The sequence below is a fragment of the Monodon monoceros genome, unplaced genomic scaffold, assembly GCF_005190385.1.
Source record: "Monodon monoceros isolate NGI ecotype Baffin Bay Population unplaced genomic scaffold, NGI_Narwhal_1 Super_Scaffold_3, whole genome shotgun sequence".
NCBI lineage: Eukaryota > Metazoa > Chordata > Mammalia > Artiodactyla > Monodontidae > Monodon > Monodon monoceros.
In genome coordinates, this window is record NW_021703780.1 from 52,694,201 (window position 1) to 52,712,880 (window position 18,680).

Sequence of the window (18,680 nt, forward strand, 5' to 3'; positions counted from 1 at the left end):
CCAAGGGGAGTAATGTGCTTCTTCTCTCTCCTTCAGCTCAGGCAACTATGTTGAGAATATTTTTCTATGTATCTGTTTCTCCTTCTAAGCTCTGAGGACAAGAACTGTGTCTTACTTTTGTCTGTGGTTCCAGGGACTAATGAAGCGCTTGGAATATAGAAAACTACATGTGTGGCTGTGAGATGGGATTATATTCTGAACCTCAACAGTGATGCAGGAGCTGGGCCTTGTTTGGGACCCAGCCTTCATTGTGAGCCCCACCTAGGTGTTTGGGACCTGTTTATCTCTACCTTTACCCAGTCCTGTTCTTCCTAAGAAGAAATAATTAAGTTTAGCTGCCTCCAATTGGGCCGTTATCCTTAGTTTTTAAAGTCCAGAGATCTTTTTTAAAAAAAATTTATTTATTTGGCTGTGCTGGGTCTTCATTGCAGCACACAGGGTTTTCATTGCCGCTGTGGGATCTTTACTTGTGGCACGCAGGATCTTTAATTGTGGCATGTGAACTCCTAGTTGCAGCATGTGGGATCTAATTCCCTAATCAGAGATTGAACCTGGGCCCTCTGCATTGGGAGCTCAGAGTCTTAGCCACTGGACTACCAGGGAAGTCCCAAAAGTCCAGCGATCTTTCATTTGCTTAGGAATTTGTATGTTTCTTAGATTAATTTCTTATATCTGGGACCACATTTTATTTTCTGCTCCTCCTGAGTCTCTTCTATGCAAATGGCATGATGGACAAAAGAAATGTATTTATCTCTAATCTCTCAAGGACCTCAAGAAATAAAAGTTTCCAATTAGCATTCTTTCCTTGGCAGCCCCACTTCGTGATTAAAGAGCTTCATTGGCTTTGGAAAGTTTTAGAATTAAAACCGAGTGCTAACAGAGACCCAGGGGCAAGACCTCATGAATGGAGGCCAGAAAGGAAAGCACGCAAAACAGATGGAGCCAATGAAAGCGGTGGGAGGAGGCCGCTGTTTCTGGAGAGACAAGGGGAGGACAAAAATAGCCCACTGAGACAATTTGCCCTCCCTCAAGTGGAGTCAGTGGCCAGTTCCACAGAGGTGGTGTCGTCTGAGAATCAGGAAATTCCAGGGGGCTTGTCTTTCTTCCTGCTTTGTGAAATGACACTGAATAAATCCAGGAATCTTGCTTTGTAACTCCTTCCTCTATAAACTCACTTCATGGCCTAGATGTGCACTGAAATATTGTATTGAAAGCAGCCATGTAGGATATCAGAGGTCAGCTTAGTAGTATGGAGAGGTGGAATGTGACTGGCTAGATGTCAGGAGATGAACTTTGTCCCCTGTCTACCTATCTGGTTTATTTCATGCTGCACCACCGCTCACCCCTCTGCTCCAGCTTATAGCTGCTCTGCGTTGTACTGGGCTCTCTCACACCCATGCCTTTGCACCATTGCTTTCTCTGCCTAGAACATTCTTCTCCCCTGACTTAGGTTGGGTTTTCTAAAAGCAGAAGGGAAGACAGGGAATCGTATGATTTCTTAAGGGAGTGGTCTCGGGAGAAGGGAAGGGAAGGAAGAAGGGGAGGGTAGGGCAAGGAGATAAGCAAGAATGTGATCTCAGCTGATCCTACAGGGAGCTCTGAGTATGAGTTACATCACAGAGATTGTCCCAGTTTCAGGCAGGGTCCCTGGACCCCCATGACAGTCAGTCATTGCAGAGGGGATATTCCTGTATATGGGGTGTGTAACCTCCCAGGTGAGGTGCCTCCCCATGGCCAGGACCAACTGTCCTGAGAAGGGTGCAGGTGTGAACCATAGCAGTCGACACTCACAGCAGCTGCGAACCCTGTCCTGGTAAAGGAGATCTTGGAGCATCAACAGCATCCCCCCCACCCCCATTCTTCACCTTGTTAAGTTCTATTTACTGAATTTTCAAGACTTGGTTCTGGTCATACATTCTTTGACCACTTCTTTCCTTTGTAGCAGGTTAGATGTCCCTTGTCTGTATTCAGTAGCCTCCTGGACTTACTAACTTCCATCTAATCTCACTGTATACTATTGGGCCTTCTCTATTCATCATCTCCTTGGTGGTATGGGATTACCTTTCCCATCTCTATCTACCATGCTTACCACAGTATGTACAACATAATGGTGTTCCATAAAATTGTGTTGAGTGGATGAATGAAATCTTGGATCCTCCACTAGTTTACTGTATGATCAAGGTCATAACTTTTGTGAGTCTGAATCCCCACTGCTATAGGCAGGGAATAATACCTGTCCACTGGTGTCTTGGTGTTAAGAAGGTCAAGCCACCTAGCACAGTCTTAGCCATGAGGCATGGTTTGAAAACCAGATCTTGTTTTGGCTGGCTCACCCTAGTGCAAGAGTCCGCTTGACATAGGAAAATGGTGTCCCTCCCGCCTGTTCCCTTGGTCGGTAGATTGGACAGTTCCAACAAATCTGACTTATATCAGGCTGACCCCTATCAGTAACTCCTCCTCCTGAGCCTTTATTTTGCCTCCAGGAGCCATTCAGGACCTCTGCTCCGCGCTTCGCACGACCGTCCTTACAGATCGATTATTTCAGGGAGTGTTGCTGCCTCATCTGCTGTTCTCACTTCCTGCTGACAGCTGCAGCCAAACCTTTGAAGTTCGAGTCTTGCTTGTCTCCTTCCTTCCTTGGTTGTCATTGGCTCTCGCTGTTAAACCCAGATGAGATGGAAAGAGTTGGATGCTCAAAGTTTGTTAAGTTTCCAGGAGAATGATCCTCAGGAAGGTCTTCTGAGGACATTCATGGAATTTTGTCTCTGTCTTTTTAATCGTGCCAACTCAAAGGAGGACATATCTGCTTAGAGGGATCCCACACTCCCCTATTGTTCCTCAATAAAATCTTGGTGATAAATGACATCATATCCATAATCAATTTTTGGTTTTCCTGGATAACCTTATGATTATATTAGGGTGATGTAGAAACACCAGTGCACCAGGGATTGGAATACTTGCTCCCTATTTCAAGTGGCCCTTAATTAGCTACGTGACCTTAGGCAACTTTATCTCTTTGTTCTGGAGGTGCTGCTGCAGCTCTCAACAGGTGAGAGGAGTGAAGACAGAGTGGACAGAATAAACACATACTGAAGGGCCCAGGTTAACAGGATATAGTTTTTATGAGGGGGATGAGGAAGAGAGAGTGATCAAGGACAACTCTCAGAGTCTGTAGGAACTCTAGCAAGTTGGATAGGGAACAGGAACCTGCAAAGAAAATAGAGGAGAAGCCAGGGAGATGGGAGGAAAATCAGGGGGTTGCAGAGGCCTGAGAGACCAGGTCATTCCAGAGGAGGGAAACGGTCTGCACCACTGCTGAGGTTTCTGGTAAGATGAGGATTAAAAATTCTCCTTGGGCTTTAGCAGCAAGGAGGTCACCTGATGATGCCAGAGGCATCAGGTGGAGTGAATTGAGGAGTAAGTGCGAGGGGGGCATATGGAGACTGCAAGGAGAGAGAACTTTCTGGAAAACTTTGGGTGTGAGGAGGTGGAGAGAGAGCTATAGCTGCAGGAAATGTGGAGTGGAAGGAAGATATTTTTAAGGCTGGGGAGACTTGAGCCTTTTTTAGTGATTGGGAGGAAAGGGTTGACTTCTTCAACATAGAAGAGAAATGGTTTAATTGATACCCTGAAAAGGCCAGGGAAGAAGTCCAGAATGCAGGAGGAGGGACTGACATTGGCAGAGAAGGACACTTCCTTGAATGTCACATCAGGGATATGCGTGTTGTTGTGGAAACCACACTCGAATTCACTGGGCCAGCTGCTATTTCTCCTTCCTTCACCCCCGACCACAATATCGGTCAGGCACCTTTTCTCTAGACCTCAATTCTCAGCAGCCCCGACTCCACGTGTGTGTGTCCAAGGTGGGAAGGAGAATGTCCCGGGACCTCACAGGCACCTTCTTGGTCATTGGGACTAACCTCCTTCCTGCCTCTGTTCACTCAGTGTCTGATCAGGCATGAGAGTCATGCCCAGGGTTCCCTATACACTCGCCCCATCCAAGCATCCATTCTCACCTGACTTCCCAAGTTCACATCCTACCAACCCAAAGTCGACTCCCTCTCTCCTCCTCTCAGATGAACTAGACAAGCTGTAGCTGCAGGGTGTATGATGGTTACCTTTCCCCTGGTCTGCCTCATGCTCCTGTGTCTGGGTCCAGGATGAGTCAGCATTCTCTAGTGCTCTTGGCCAAATCCATTTTTCTTATAAATGAAGATACTGTCCCCATTTTCCTAGTTGACAGAGGGGCCTAATGAGTCCACTGGCCTCACCTGTGTGTGTTAAGTGGCTTGAGTGTCATTTAATCTAACTTCAAGATGTGTGACTAATTCTAGATGTGCTAATAAAATGCTGACCCTATAAAAAAATCCAAGTATCACATTTAAACAAAATCCAGGAAGCAATGACTAGAAACACAAATTAACTGAGAGCTTTAATATGCTCCTATGTTTGTGCATAACTAGCTTTCTAAAGGCCTGAAGACAGAACCACAGACTTTTTTTTTTTTTACATCTTTATTGGAATATAATTGCTTTACAACGGTGTGTTAGTTTCTGCTCCATAACAAAGCGAATCAGCCATACATGTACACATGTTCCCATATCTCTTCTCTCTTGCGTCTCCCTCCCTCCCACCCTCCCTGTCCCACCCCTCCAGGCGGTCACAAAGCACAGAGCTGATCTCCCTGTGCAGACGTTTTAAAAACAACAAGAAATTGCAAGTCAATAAACATCCTATTCCCATGCCCCCCTCTGCTCATCCAACCCGGTGATGACGAAACGCACACTGACATGAGCAATAAGAAAAATAATAACGTTATCACAGGATCAATGTCTGTTGCTGGCTTCATAAATAAAGGACTTGGCTTCCTATTGATGTTTAATTTTTTGTAAATGCCTCTGGAAATTTAAGTAGCAGTAGGAAAACATTATCCTGAGATAATGTTCCATTTCTCCCAACATAAGCTCTTAAACCCTGGATGTGTTCAGTTTTCAGTCTGGGACAAATTCTGGAGAACAAATTTCTTTGGAACAGACAGTGGTAGATTTATTTTAAATAGGCTGGCTTTGGTGCTCCGGGTCTAGGGGACGGGAGAGTAGAAGATGGTTGGAACAACAGAGGCACAGAAAGCCTGGCAGTCTGCTTCTTCTGTGGCTTGTCCTAAGGTACCCATCAGCAAAGTGGGAGACTCTTTCTCCTCCCTCCCTGTCCCACAGCTGATGCAGTGGCATGTGCCCAATTTGTGACTACTAGGGGACAAGTGAGGAGGCTCTGAAGGGTTCACCTCTCCATGTAGGATCCTATGATGTCCTAGCATCCTGTTACCCCTTGCTGTACCTCAGCTGCTCTGGCACTGACTCAAATCCCTGGGGCTGTATACTGGGCACCTAGCTTGAATAACAAATCCACGCCTGCCAGCTCTACCCTAGGAAAAGCATTAGAATACTTTGAAGGGGAGGAATCATAGATATTAAAGCTGAAAGGGAGGTTCCTCAAGAGATCTAATCTAGGATTCCTCAGCCTTCAGGCAGGTAAGGTGTGAATGCCCCCATTCCTCGGAAGAAATTCTGAAGATCCAGCTAATTAGAATAGAGGGCGGGTAAGTGACTGTCATATACCCTTAGAGCAGTGTTTCTCAGACAGCTTGTACAGAATTGCCTGGTTCTTGTTAAAACACAGATCTCTGGACCCCACCCCCAGAGTCTCAGATTCTGTAAATCTGGGGTGGGGCCCAGGAATGTGCATTTCTAATGATTTTTTAGTTCCTGCTGATGCTCTTGGTCTTGGTCCGGAGGCCACTTTTTTTTTGTTTTTAAAATAAATTTATTTATTTATTTATTTTTGGCTGCATTGGGTCTTTGTTGCTGCACACGTGGGCTTTCTCTAGTTGCGGCAAGCGGGGGCTGTTCTTCGTTGTGGTGCACGGGCTTCTCATTGCAGTGGCTTCTCTTGCTGCAGAGCTTGGGCTCTAGGCATGCGGGCTTTAGTAGTTGTGGCTCGCGGGCTCTAGAGCTCAGGCTCCATAGCTGTGGCGCACGGGCTTAGTTGTTCCGCCGTATGTGGGATCTCCCCAGACCAGGGCTCAAACCCATGTCCCCTGCATTGGCAGGTGGATTCTCAACCATTGCACCACCAGGGAAGTCCCCGGATGCCACGTTTTGAGAATCACTGGACTAAAGTCTCCTTTCTGTATTTCATGACCCGGAAGCTGGGCTGTCTTAAGCTAACACGTGAGTTGTTCTGTAACCTATTGAGTCAAATAGGAGCATAAAATACCCATGTCCCCAAAGGAAGCTCATTCCTTCATCTGAGCTCTGCAGAGCCTTTGCCCGAGTAAGAGTAAGCTGTTTTCCTCACTGCGACTCTAAGGCCGGTTCCAACTACTCCAAAGCCACATGCGCTTGGAAAGACACAGGGATTCCTCAAGGTGTCCCAGCCTCTGACCTAGAATCTTTTAACTTGAGAAGAACTGTCACCTTCCTGGGAATCTGAAATAGAAAGGCAAATTTGTGAAGGCCTTTCTGACTCTGAACAGCTGGATTCGCACTCGCCATGGTGATCACTCAGTGCCATGCAGACATGACAGTGATAAATGATGCTGGATTCCACTAAAAAACCATCAAAGCTGCAGGGTGGAGACCCCAGTCACTGAGCCCAGTGCCCTCTGGCCCTTCCGGTCAAGGTTTGAAAAGCTGACAGGCGGCAAGGAGGTGGGGTGAGAAAGAGGCACCATGTGGGTGTGGCAGCTTCGCAGTTGTAGGGGTGGGGCGATCAGCAGGAGAGGAGGGAAGGGTAGACAGCAACGAGAGGGTTTTCTTTAGTCCCAAGAATTCTAGACCCTTACCTGACCTCCCTTCTTCCCTGACAGAAGAATTTCATGAGAAAGTCCACTTGCCTCGGAATACAGTCCCAACCCCACCCCCACCTGAGTCAAAGCAGTGAGAACATTCGGCTCTTTGCAGGGTTATGTGTTCTGAATTTTCTACTTGCATTATGTTTCATATAAAGGTTAGGAAACAAAAATGCTGGAATTTTCAAGTCCTTGTCCTGCTTCTCTCTGTCCATTTCTAGTGTGCTGCCTTTATAAGCATTTCCCCCTGTTGTTTTAATTGCTTCCATCTTTTTCCTTTTGTATTCTTTCTTGCTGATTCTTCTTCTTTGTTCCTCTTTGAGGAATTCAGATTTCTGCTTCTCCAGTCACCTTTCTTTCCAGTCTTTGACTTTTAAGAGCAGACTGTGTAGGTGGTTATGAAACACAAGGGCCAGTTCTGAGAGCCACTTCTCCCCCAGCAACTTGCATTTCAGGCAGAAGGAGCCCACGTCCACTTCTGTTTTGCTTAATGTGTTACTGAAATGCAACATGTATACATAAAAACGCACAAACCATATATTTCCTGCTGATGGATTTTTATAGACTGACCACGTGGAGTGACCAGCACCCAGATCAAGAAACAGAACATGGCCGGCCCCAAAGCCCCTAGTGTCTCCCTTCAGTAATTTCCAGCCCTTAGGAATATCACTATCCTGATTTCTAACAGATTAACTTTGACGGTGTTTTAACTTTACATAAATGGAATCATTCAATACATACTCTTTGATGCCTGGCTATTTTTCTCAATTTTGTGTTTGTGAAATCCACTGATGCTGTTACATGTAGTTTGTGCATTTTCCTTGTGCTCTCTCTCCTTTGCTCTCTCTGTGTAACGAACATATTACACTTGATTCATTCGACTATTGATGGACATTTGGGCTTTCCCAATTTGAAGCTATTATGAATTTTGCAGCTATTCTCATTCTTTTACATGCTTTTCTGTGAACATACATCCTTTTTCTGTTGGATTTATGAGTGGAATTGCTATTTTATACATTAGCACTTATTCATCTTTAGAAGATACTACTGTATAGTTTTCTAAAGTTACTCTACCAATTTATACCTATACCCCCACCAGAAAAGTCCAAGAGTTGTGGTTGCCCCACATTCCTGTCAACATCTGGTATCTTTACTTTTAGTCATTGTGATAGGTGTGTGATGATAAGGGATTGTGGATTTAATTTGCATTTCTTCGATAGCTGATAAAGTTGGGAGCCTTTTAGTATGTTTACTGGTCGTATCAATACCCTTTTTGGTGAAGTACCTGTTAAGTATTTTGTCCATTGTAAAAATTTAGATTATTTGCCTTTTCTTATCGCTTTGCAGGAGCTCTTTATTATTGTGGATATGAATTCTTTGACAGATACTCTAGAGCAAATGTCTTCTCCCAGGCGTTGGCTTGCCTTCAACTCTTCTTCAAACCCATTGTTTTACAACTGCCAAACTCACACTTAAACTCCAGCTCAAATGTCACCTAATTGGTGACTTAGCCTCCATGCCCTTTCTCCTGGAGTTGTTGCCTATCCCTTGTCCTCCCACAGCTTCGGTCTAACGCTCTCTCATAGTAATTGTCGCATTAGTTACAATGACCTCTCTTCAGAAAGACTGACCCAATGCCACTGAAACAAAAGACAGGGTTTTTAAGCACTGGGGTGAGCTAGTAGAAAAGTACTGCAGGACTTTATGGGGAAGGTAGGTCAATGTGATTAGCCCGTCTCTGTCTGCTAATTGGTGTTTATCAAAGTTAGGCTTCTGCCCTCCCACAGAGACTGGGAGATGACTGTAATCATCTCTCTTGATGGTTATATTTCAAAGGGATGGCTCCACAGTCCTTGAGAAGACTCAAGATTCTTGGGTTGTAATTGGCTGGGAGAAGATTTACATCTCAAAAGGACAGAGAAAGAATTTGCAATTTTCTAAACTAAGGAATAAAAAAGTAAAGTAAGTCATGCTCTGAGAAAAGGGAGGTCAGGAGCCTATAGTCAGGAAGAAGCCTGTCTGAAGTTTAGTCAAGCTGAGGGGAATGTTAAGGCCATCTTGGTCACCCTCACTCCAATTTAAATACCATAATTTAAATTTGGTTTTAACATTCTACTCCTCTGTTCTAAAACCTTCCATGGCTCCATACCAAATGAGCTGTAAACTCAGGTGTGCATGGAAGAGTCTCCATGCTCTCATCCCAACCTCCCCTGAGTCTTATTCCTGCCATACTGGAGATGGAGTCACCATGAGCATTCTGAAAATGGTCACAGGAAGTGAGGTTGAGGGAGATGAACTTCAAAGCATCACAGGATGTAAGTGGCTGACCCAGTGGTGATTTGAATCATGGGCTGGGTGAGGGTGGAGCAGGAGAAACAAGACCAGGTAATGTCCCAAGTCATTGGACTGCCAGCCGAGTGTGTTTCTGGGAAGACGGGCATTTTGTCTCAGGCACTGGTCAGAGTGACCTGCTCAGACTTCTCATCTGGGCCCCAGCTGCCCTTCAAGGGCTTTCTGGTAGTCACATCATTTCAGGGTTAGTTTAACAAAATTCAGAGATTTTTCCTTAGGTGGAAACCATCTGTGCTCCATCAAGGTCAAGGTCATGGGCCAATGGGCCAATCATGTTTCGTGCCCATCCTCTGAAGGTCAGCGAGATGGATGTGGTCCCCTTAATGTCTCCTGAATGACAAGGACAACCTAAGATTTTCTACCTTCCTGCTCCACTGAACACACAGAACTCAGTTGAAAGCCCACAACACATTTAAGTGTCTGAAATTAAATCTGAAGTCGAAGCAGCAGCATCTTATTACTTTTAATCAGTGCAGTGCATGAAAGCCCCTTTGGAGAAATCGTTATTTTACCTCTACACGCAGAAGGCAGAACTGCACCCTGCTTCCTCTGGTCCCTGGAAGATGACAAGGACTCTTCACTCTGCCTGTCCATCAGACTTGGGGCTGCCTTCAGCTTCTGCTGTGTCCAGGGCTTGGGTCAGATTTGATCCTTAGAGCTGCTTCTTTTGAGTCCCACTTTGCATGGCTTTCAGCTGTACTTCTCTTAATATAGGGACAAGAGGCTGAGGGATTAGTAACTATAGTTACCATTTATTAAGCACTTTCTTTATCAGTATTAGTAGCAAACAATCAAAACTGGTTTGATCAGGGAGTAATTTATTAAAGGATATTGGGTTGTGCACAGAATCTCCAGCAAAGCTAAAGAACAGGGTTGGAAGCTGTACAGCCAGGAACAATGCTCAACATCTCACTGCAGAATTGGAGGTAATAGGGACACCACAACTGCCACCCCGGGCACAGCAGCACAGCTTGAACTCTAATGCTGAACGCTGGAAGCCATGTCTAATTTTCCCTGCAACAGCCATGAAAGGTAAGTATTATTATCTTCATTTTACAGATGAGGTCACAGAAGTTCAGAGATGTTAGGTAACTTATTCCCAAAGTTAGCTGCAAATTCTCAACTGTGAGCTCAGTGAGGATGGGGATTGTATTGATTTTGCTCACTATTTAGTGTAAGCTCCAGTGCCAGTTCAGTAGGTACTAAATAAACTTATGGAATGAATACACGGGGGAAATGATGGAGAGATGCATGGTTATCGTGTTTGTTTTAGTCCCACTTTAACACGACCTGTCCTCTTCTACCTTCCTTTGGGACCATATCCCATGTTTCTTGCCAGAGGGTTGGGTAGATGACTCAGGGTCAGGCAGTCATAATATCCTCCTGGCCATGGTGTTTGGTCCCAAAGTTTGAAGGATGTGAGTCTGAGCAGATGGCCCAGCACATGGAGCAAGACTGATTGTGATATGAAAGAACTGAGCCAACATACAGAGAGGAGCGAAGACAGGATTTATGATTCAGTTTTCCTGCATATTACTAATATTGGCAGTTTTATAAATAAGCACTATCACTCCAGTCCAGAAAGGCAGATTGAAAATGGTGATTTCTCTCAAAAAAGGGGTTTTATTTTGGATGCCAACTCCAATGCCCCATTAGATGGATATGTTTCAAGAAGTATTCCAGAACTGGGTTAAAATGGATGTCTTCTCAATCCTTCTTCCTTTCTCTTTGGCAAGCCCCCATGTGTCTTAACTTACCTATAGTTGAATGGAGTCTCTTTTACAGGCAGTTTTTCCATCTCCAAGCCCATGCTCAGTGAATATCTCTGAGATATGTTTGTTGGGACAACTGTTGGGCAAAGGATGTTACGGGGGCAAGAGAAAAGCAAACTTCAAGGTGGACAGTGCAGGTTCTGGTGGCCATAGTATGTTTCAGGCTGAGCACCTTTGAGAGCTCTTCTACTGGAGGAGCCTATTGTGTAGCGCGCTCATGTGGTCAGGTACAGAGCACTCCTTCAGGCTAGCTCTAGTAATGGGACTGTTGTGAAGTTGTCAATGCACTCATTGCATTGACATTGCATTGTCCAGACCTCTTGCAGGAGCACAGCTGCAGCATGGGGCTCTGTGGATCCTGGGGTGTAATTTAAGAATTAGATGTTTGCTCTATCCTAGTAGCTTTAGGCTCAGGCCATCTTGGCCCATCCTGTAGTACCAGGGCTCCTTCATTATCAGGGCTCAGTTATCCTTTTGTTTCTATTCCAGCTCCAGTGCTGACGGCATGACCCTCTCCCTCATTACTTCCATGGACCACCGGCTGGTCCACAGATTAGACATCCCCATTGGGTGTCGTAGCCTTGCTTATCTCTATACTTGATGGATAGAGCTGCTGGCCCTTCAGTCCTTCCCTATCCACCACTGCACCCAGCTCTCTACCCAACCCTCTCATCTCCAAAGCTCTGATGAATCAGTTTTCATTTCCCAGGCCGAGTATATTCCCACATTTGGCTGAAGACTTTCTACCTTCCCGGAATGCCCAGTCTCTGTACCTTTGTTGTCCTCCCAGGGCTCCTGGCCTTTCTTTCTTTCTGCATCATAAGGAAAGCAGCCTGCTGCTGCTCTGCCCCATTGCTGCTTGCCTTAGTAACTTTGCTTTTCAAAATGAGGCTTAATTGTAACTTTTATTGACAGACTTACCTTATGCCATAGGAACCCATCTTGAATCAAAATCAGTTAATCACACAGTGATTAACTTTAATTGTGGGATGTTTCCTACACCCAGCAAATAACCATTCACATATGCTTCAATTAATATTTTTACCCCCCTTTGTTGGCAAATGAGCTATTGTACTTAAAATTAATTAAATGTTAGCATGGTCCCAATTAACATTGCATTAGCAGAAAAAATGCCTTGATTGTCAATCCTGAGCAAAATGTGTGACAATCTACCACTTAACATAATGCAGTATATGTTAGTTAAACACACGCAGGCCTAACCTTTTTCCAAATATAGTGAATGATCTGGTCAAAACATGAGGCCACATTTAAAGCCATTGAAAATCTTGGGATTTTTGACTCTGACTTGAGATAAACAGGGAAAATAAAACTGTGTCCACCTAGAAATAGTTGCCTATCTTTTTCTGTCTGTGTTTTGCTAAACCAAGATTTAATGTCTCTAGATGATCAGTACTTTATATATAGGGCCTTTTTATTTTACTCAATATTTTGTATTATTTTTGTCTCTTTTATTTCTAAAGTGTCTCATTCCTCTCTATCTTAAATGTTTCTTTACCTAAACGCTATTTATTGTGCCATAAATTCCAAACTGCATTTTTCATTTTTCACTCAACCTTCTGTTTTTGAGACTCATCTAAGTAGGTTATGTGGGTCTATTTCATATGCAAACATTGTTTATCCATGCCCACATTGATAAGCATTCAAATTGTTGCCAACTCTTTGCTTTTATAAGCAGCGTTGGGATGAGTATCTTTGTGTTTCTGAATTTGGGTATGTTGGGGTCCAGGGCAGACCACCCCAAAATATGCCTTAATGACATATTGATTATTTTGAATTAAAGTTACTTAAGAAACAGTGGCGCAGTGGTTGAGAGTCCACCTGCCAATGCAGGGGGCACGGGTTCGTGCCCCAGTCCAGGAATATCCCACATGCCGCGGAGCAGCTGGGCCTGTGAGCCATGGCCGCTGAGCCTGCGCGTCTGGAGCCTGTGCTCCGCAGTGGGAGAGGCCACAAAAGTGAGAGGCCCGCCTACCGCAAAAAAAAAAGAAAAGAAACAGCAAATACAAGAAGAACACTCTGACCCTCCTTTCTGTCCCCCTGGAAGCAGGAAATAAATCTCTCATGTGAAAGGTTCATTCCCTGCATCTGGAGGTAGAAGGGCACCCTTATTGCCCAAGACAGAAATGAGGGCTGAGAAGCCTATAGAAACAAACCTTGTTACTTCTTTAATTTACTTCCCCAAGCCCAACTCTGTTTGGATTCTTCACTAATTGGCCACCCCAAACCTAAGCTTCTTTGTGCTGTGAATTCCTCACAAATTTATTGTTTCTTTGCTTAAAAAGTATAAAAGCTGCTTGCTTTGGCCACCTCTTAGGTCTCATTTCTATGGGACCTCCATGCACATGAATTAGAATTTGTTTCTTTTTCTCCTGTTAATCTGTCTTGTGTCATTTTATTGTTAAACCAGCCACATGAACTCAAGAGGGGTAGAGAGGGAAAATACTCCCTCCCCAACTGGTACCTGTCTGAGATATATTCCTAGAGAAGCAACAATCATTGGGTCATAGGGCGAGTGCAAACTGCACTCTGGATTTGATCACATTTTGCACAGGAGGAAACGGAGATCTGGAGAGGTTAAGCAATTTTTCAAGGTCAGGTCTGTGACTAGGCCTGATTTCAGATCTTCTGACTCTTAGTGGATCTTCTGCATCTTAGTGGATCTTCTGAATCTTAGTGAAATATTTATTTCACAATATGCTACCATCTCAATTGCCCTGAATTCCCTGGAATTTTCAAAGCAAAATTTCTCTAATTTGATAGTTTCATTGTGTTATAGTTTGGAATATATTATTAAGGTCAACATTCTATATACAAATTATGGCTGACACAGAGACGTATGCAACTATTATCAGGCAATGGCATTGGGAATTTAGGTCTAAACTGTTCTCTTCAAAAACTGCTTTTAGGGAATTCCCTGGTGGTTCAGTGGTTAGGACTCTGTGCTTTCACTGCAGAGGGTGCAGGTTCAACCTCTGGTCAGGGAACTAAGATCCCCACAAGCCATGCAGAGCTGCCAAAAAAAAAAAAAAAAGAAAGAAAAAAAAATAACAAATTAAAAAAAACCCTGCTTTCGTTATTGAGCAAAGGCCTATAAAACCAGTCAAATATTTTAGAATAGGTGATAGAGATATAATAATTATCCATGTGAGATTTCAAAGTTCTTCTCACACTAGGGGGCAAAACACTGCTTCCATGATAAACACACACACACAAACGTAAATCCCACATTTATCTTTACAAGTAAGCTTGCCCTGAAGGGTGTACATATGTATGTCTCTGAGAGATATAAAGTGATATAAATCTAAGCTTTTAAGTTGCCTTTGGAGCTTTATAGTTCCTTTGTGTGTTTGGAGTAGGTTTGACTGCTCAAATGCCATCCCTAGATATATTATTTGCCTCCCTGTTTCCTCTGCCTCCGTTCACATTAATTTCTTAAGGGTTAATTGAGCAGCCGCTGAATCCAAGAACAATATACATTCCTTGTCCTTATAACACAAGGCAGAGGGAAATAAGTAACAATTCTGAGTGCTGAGCCAAGGCTTGTGGGTGACCCGAGGAAGGAGCCATTGAATCAGTCAGTGAGTGGTGAGCAGGAAGGTGAGATCTGAGCTGGACTTGAACAGATGTGTAGGAGGTGGTCAGGTGGAGGAGGAAGGCAGGATTCTAAGTACAGGAGAGAGCAGAGTGCTTCACCTGCCTCCTGTATTCATGCCCCTGCCCCCTGCTCTTCCTGCCCCTGCAGTAGCCATGTTCAGAAATAATCCAGCATCCCTGAGGGAAGAGGAACAAATGTTCTACATTGCACCATGCTAAGCATCCCCCTCCAGTCCTTGTGCCTGTGAAATGCATTTCACGCCTCATCTGTTCCTTAAATGAGATGTGAAAGCAGTTTACACCTCGTTTACATTTGTGCTGTTTTACCAAACAGCATAGATACAGCTCCATCCAAAGTAATGAAATGAGGTCAGGCACCCTTTCTCTCCTTGGATTGAATCCACCCAACTCTTCAGATCCTCCCAGGCATCTACTAAGTGTTGGGAGAGAAAGTGCAAGGCTTGGTGGAGAGGTGTAGGGAGCAACGAGCAACAGGTATTCAGATCCTTTTTGAGGGAAATGGCCTTTCTTTCAAGCCAATAGTACTTTACTGAGTATAATTTGCTTAAGTGAAATGCAGAAATCATAGGTGTATACTTTGAAGAATTTTACTTTTGCATATACCTGTATAACCAACAGCCAGATGAAGATAGAGAATGCTTCTCTCACTCCTGAAAATTTTCTCATGCCCCATTCCAGTCAAAAGCCTCCTCCTCAAAGATAACTGCTATTCTGACGTTAATTGCCACCATGGATATACTGTAATTATTCTACAGCTTAATATACTTGAAAGCATATAGCGTGTCCTGACTTTTGCTCAAATAACGTCTGTGAGATTCATGTGTGTTGTTGTAGCGGTAACCCATTCCGTTAAGTTGTTGGATAGTGCTCCACTGTCTGAGTAAGACACAGTTTAGCCACCATCTTGGGTTGTGGTGGTGTGTGCAGCACTTCTCCACACAGGCGCCAAGGTGTGTCCCCGCAGCAGTTCTGCACTGGGAAAGCGAATCCGACCTGTCAGGTGCAAGGCCTCTGCACACAGCCCCCTACAGGCAAGTGAAACTAGACTAAGCACAAAAGAAGAAAAACAATGCACCCAAGCTTCTGGGGCAGCTAGGCCAACCACTGAGGCAGAGCTGTGGAGCTCCAATACCAAGTTGGCCACCCTCCAAGGGCCAGAAACCCGATTCATTTCTGACTTGCCCATACCCCAGCTATGGGGCTGACAGGGTACTGGTGCTCCGGCCGGGTGTCAGGCCTGAGCCTCTGAGACAGGAGCGCCAGTACAAGACGTTGGACCACCAGAGACTTCCCGGCCTCACGTAATATTAATCATCGAGAGCTCTCCCAGAGATCTCCATCTTGATGCCAAGACCAAGCTGCACTCAACGACCAGCAAGCTCCAGTGCTGGACACCCCATGCCAAACAACTAGCAAGACAGGAACACAACCCCACCCATTAGCAGAAAGGCTACCTAAAATCATAATAAGGTCACAGACACCCCGAAACACACCACCGGACGTAGTCCTGCCCACCAGAAAGACAAGATCCAGCCTCATCCACCAGAAAACAGGCACCAGTCTCCTCCACCAGGAAGCCTACACAAGCAACTGAACCAACCTTACCCACTGGGGGCAGACATCAAAAAAAAACCAGGAACTACGAACCTGCAGCCTGCGAAAAGCAGACCCCAAACACAGTAAGTTACGCAAAATGAGAAGACAGAGAAATACTCAGCAGTTGAAGGAGCAAGATAAAAACCCACCAGACTAAACAAATGAAGAGGAAATAGGCAGTCTACCTGAAAAAGAACTCAGAGTAATAATAGTAAAGATGATCCAAAATCTTGGAAATAGAATGGAGAAAATACAAGAAATGTTTAACAAGGACCTAGAAGACCTAAGAGCAAGTGAACAATGATGAACAACATAATAAATGAAATTAAAAATTCTCTAGAAGGAATAAATAGCAAAATAACTGAGGCAGAAGAACGGATAAGTGACCTGGAAGATAAAATAGTGCACAGCAGAATACAGAAAAAAGAATGAAAAGAATTGAGGACAATCTCAGAGACCTCTGGGACATTATTAAATGCACCAACATTCGAATTACAGGGGTCCCAGAAGAAGAAGAGAAAAAGAAAGGGACTGAGAAAATATTTGAGGAGATTATAGTTGAAAACTTCCCTAATATGGGAAAGGAAGTAGTCAGTCAAGTCCAGGAAGCGCAGAGAATCCCATACAGGATAAATCCAAGGAGAAACACGCCAAGACACATATTAATCAAACTATCAAAAATTAAATACAAAGAAGAACTATTAAAAGCAGCAAGAGAAAAATAACATACAAGGGAATCTGCATAGGTTAACACGTGATCTTTCAGGAGAAACACTACAAGCCAGAAGGGAGTGACAGAACATATTTAAAATGATGAAAGGGAAAAACCTACAACCAGGATTACTCTACCCAGCAAGGATCTCATTCAGATTTGACAGAGAAATTAAAACCTTTAGAGACAAGCAAAAGCTAAAATTCAACACCACCAAGCCAGCTTTACAAGACATGCTAAAGGAACTTCACTAGGCAAGAATCACAAGAGAAGGAAAAGACCTACAATAAAAAACCCAAAACAATTAAGAAAATGGTAATAGGTACATACATATCGATAATTACCTTAAATGTAAATGGATTACATACTCCAACCAAAAGACATAGACTGGCTGAATGGATACAAAAACAAGACCCGTATGTATTCTGTCTACAAGAGACCCACTTCAGACCTAGGGACACATACAGACTGAAAGTGAGGGGATGGAAAAAGATATCCCATGAAAATGGAAATCAGAAGAAAGCTGGAGTAGCAATTCTCATGTCAGTCAAAATAGACTTTAAAGACTATTACAAGAGACAAAGAAGGACACTACATAATGATCAAGGGATCAATCCAAGAAGAAGATATAACAATTGTAAATATTTATGCACCCAACATAGGAGCACATCAATATGTAAGGCAAATGCTAACAGCCATAAAAGGGGAAATGGACAGTAACACAATCATAGTAGGGGACTTTAGCACCCCACTTTCACCAATGGACAGATCATCCAAAATGAAAATAAATAAGGAAACACAAGCTTTAAATGGCATATTAAACAAGATGGACTTAATTGATATTTATAGGACATTCCATCCAAAACCAATAGAATACACTTTCTTCTGAAGTGCTCATGGAACATTCTCCAGGATAGATCATATCTTGGGTCACAAATCAAGCCTTAGTAAATTTAAGAAAATTGAAATCTTGTCAAGTATCTTTTCTAACCACAATGCTATAGACTAGATATTAGGAAATTACAGGAAAAAATTACAGGAAAAAGTCTGTAAAAAAAAAAACAACACATGGAGGCTAAACAATACACTACTGAATAACCAAGAGATCACTGAAGAAATCAAAGAGGAAATCAGAAAATACCTAGAAACAAATGACAGTGAAAACGCGATGATTCAAAACCTGTGGGATGGGACTTCCCTGGTGGCGCAGTGGTTAAGAATCTGCCTGCCAATGCAGGGGACATGGGTTTGAGCCCTGGTCCAGGAAGATCCCACATGCTGCGGAGCAACTAAGCCCATGTGCCACAACTGCTGAGCCTGTGCTCTAGAGCCCACGAGCCACGACTACTGAAGCCCGCAAGCCTAGACCCTGTGCTCCACAACAAGAGAGGCCACTGCAATGAGAAGCCCACGCACCGCAACAAAGAGTGGGTCCCGCTCTCTGCAACTAGAGAAAGCCCACGCACAGCAACTAAGACCCAATGCAGCCAATAAATAAATAAATTTATAAAAAAAGAAAAAGAAAAACCTGTGGGATGCAGCAAAAGCAGTTCTAAGAGGGAAGTTTATAGCAATACAATCCTACCTGAAGAAGCAAGAAACATCTCAGATAAATAACCTATTCTTACACCTAAAGGAACTAGAGAAAGAAGAACAAAAAAACCCCAAATTTAGCAGAAGGAAAGAAATCATAAAGATCAGATCAGAAATAAATGAAAAAGAAAAGAAGGAAACAATAGCAAAGATCAATAAAATCAAAAGC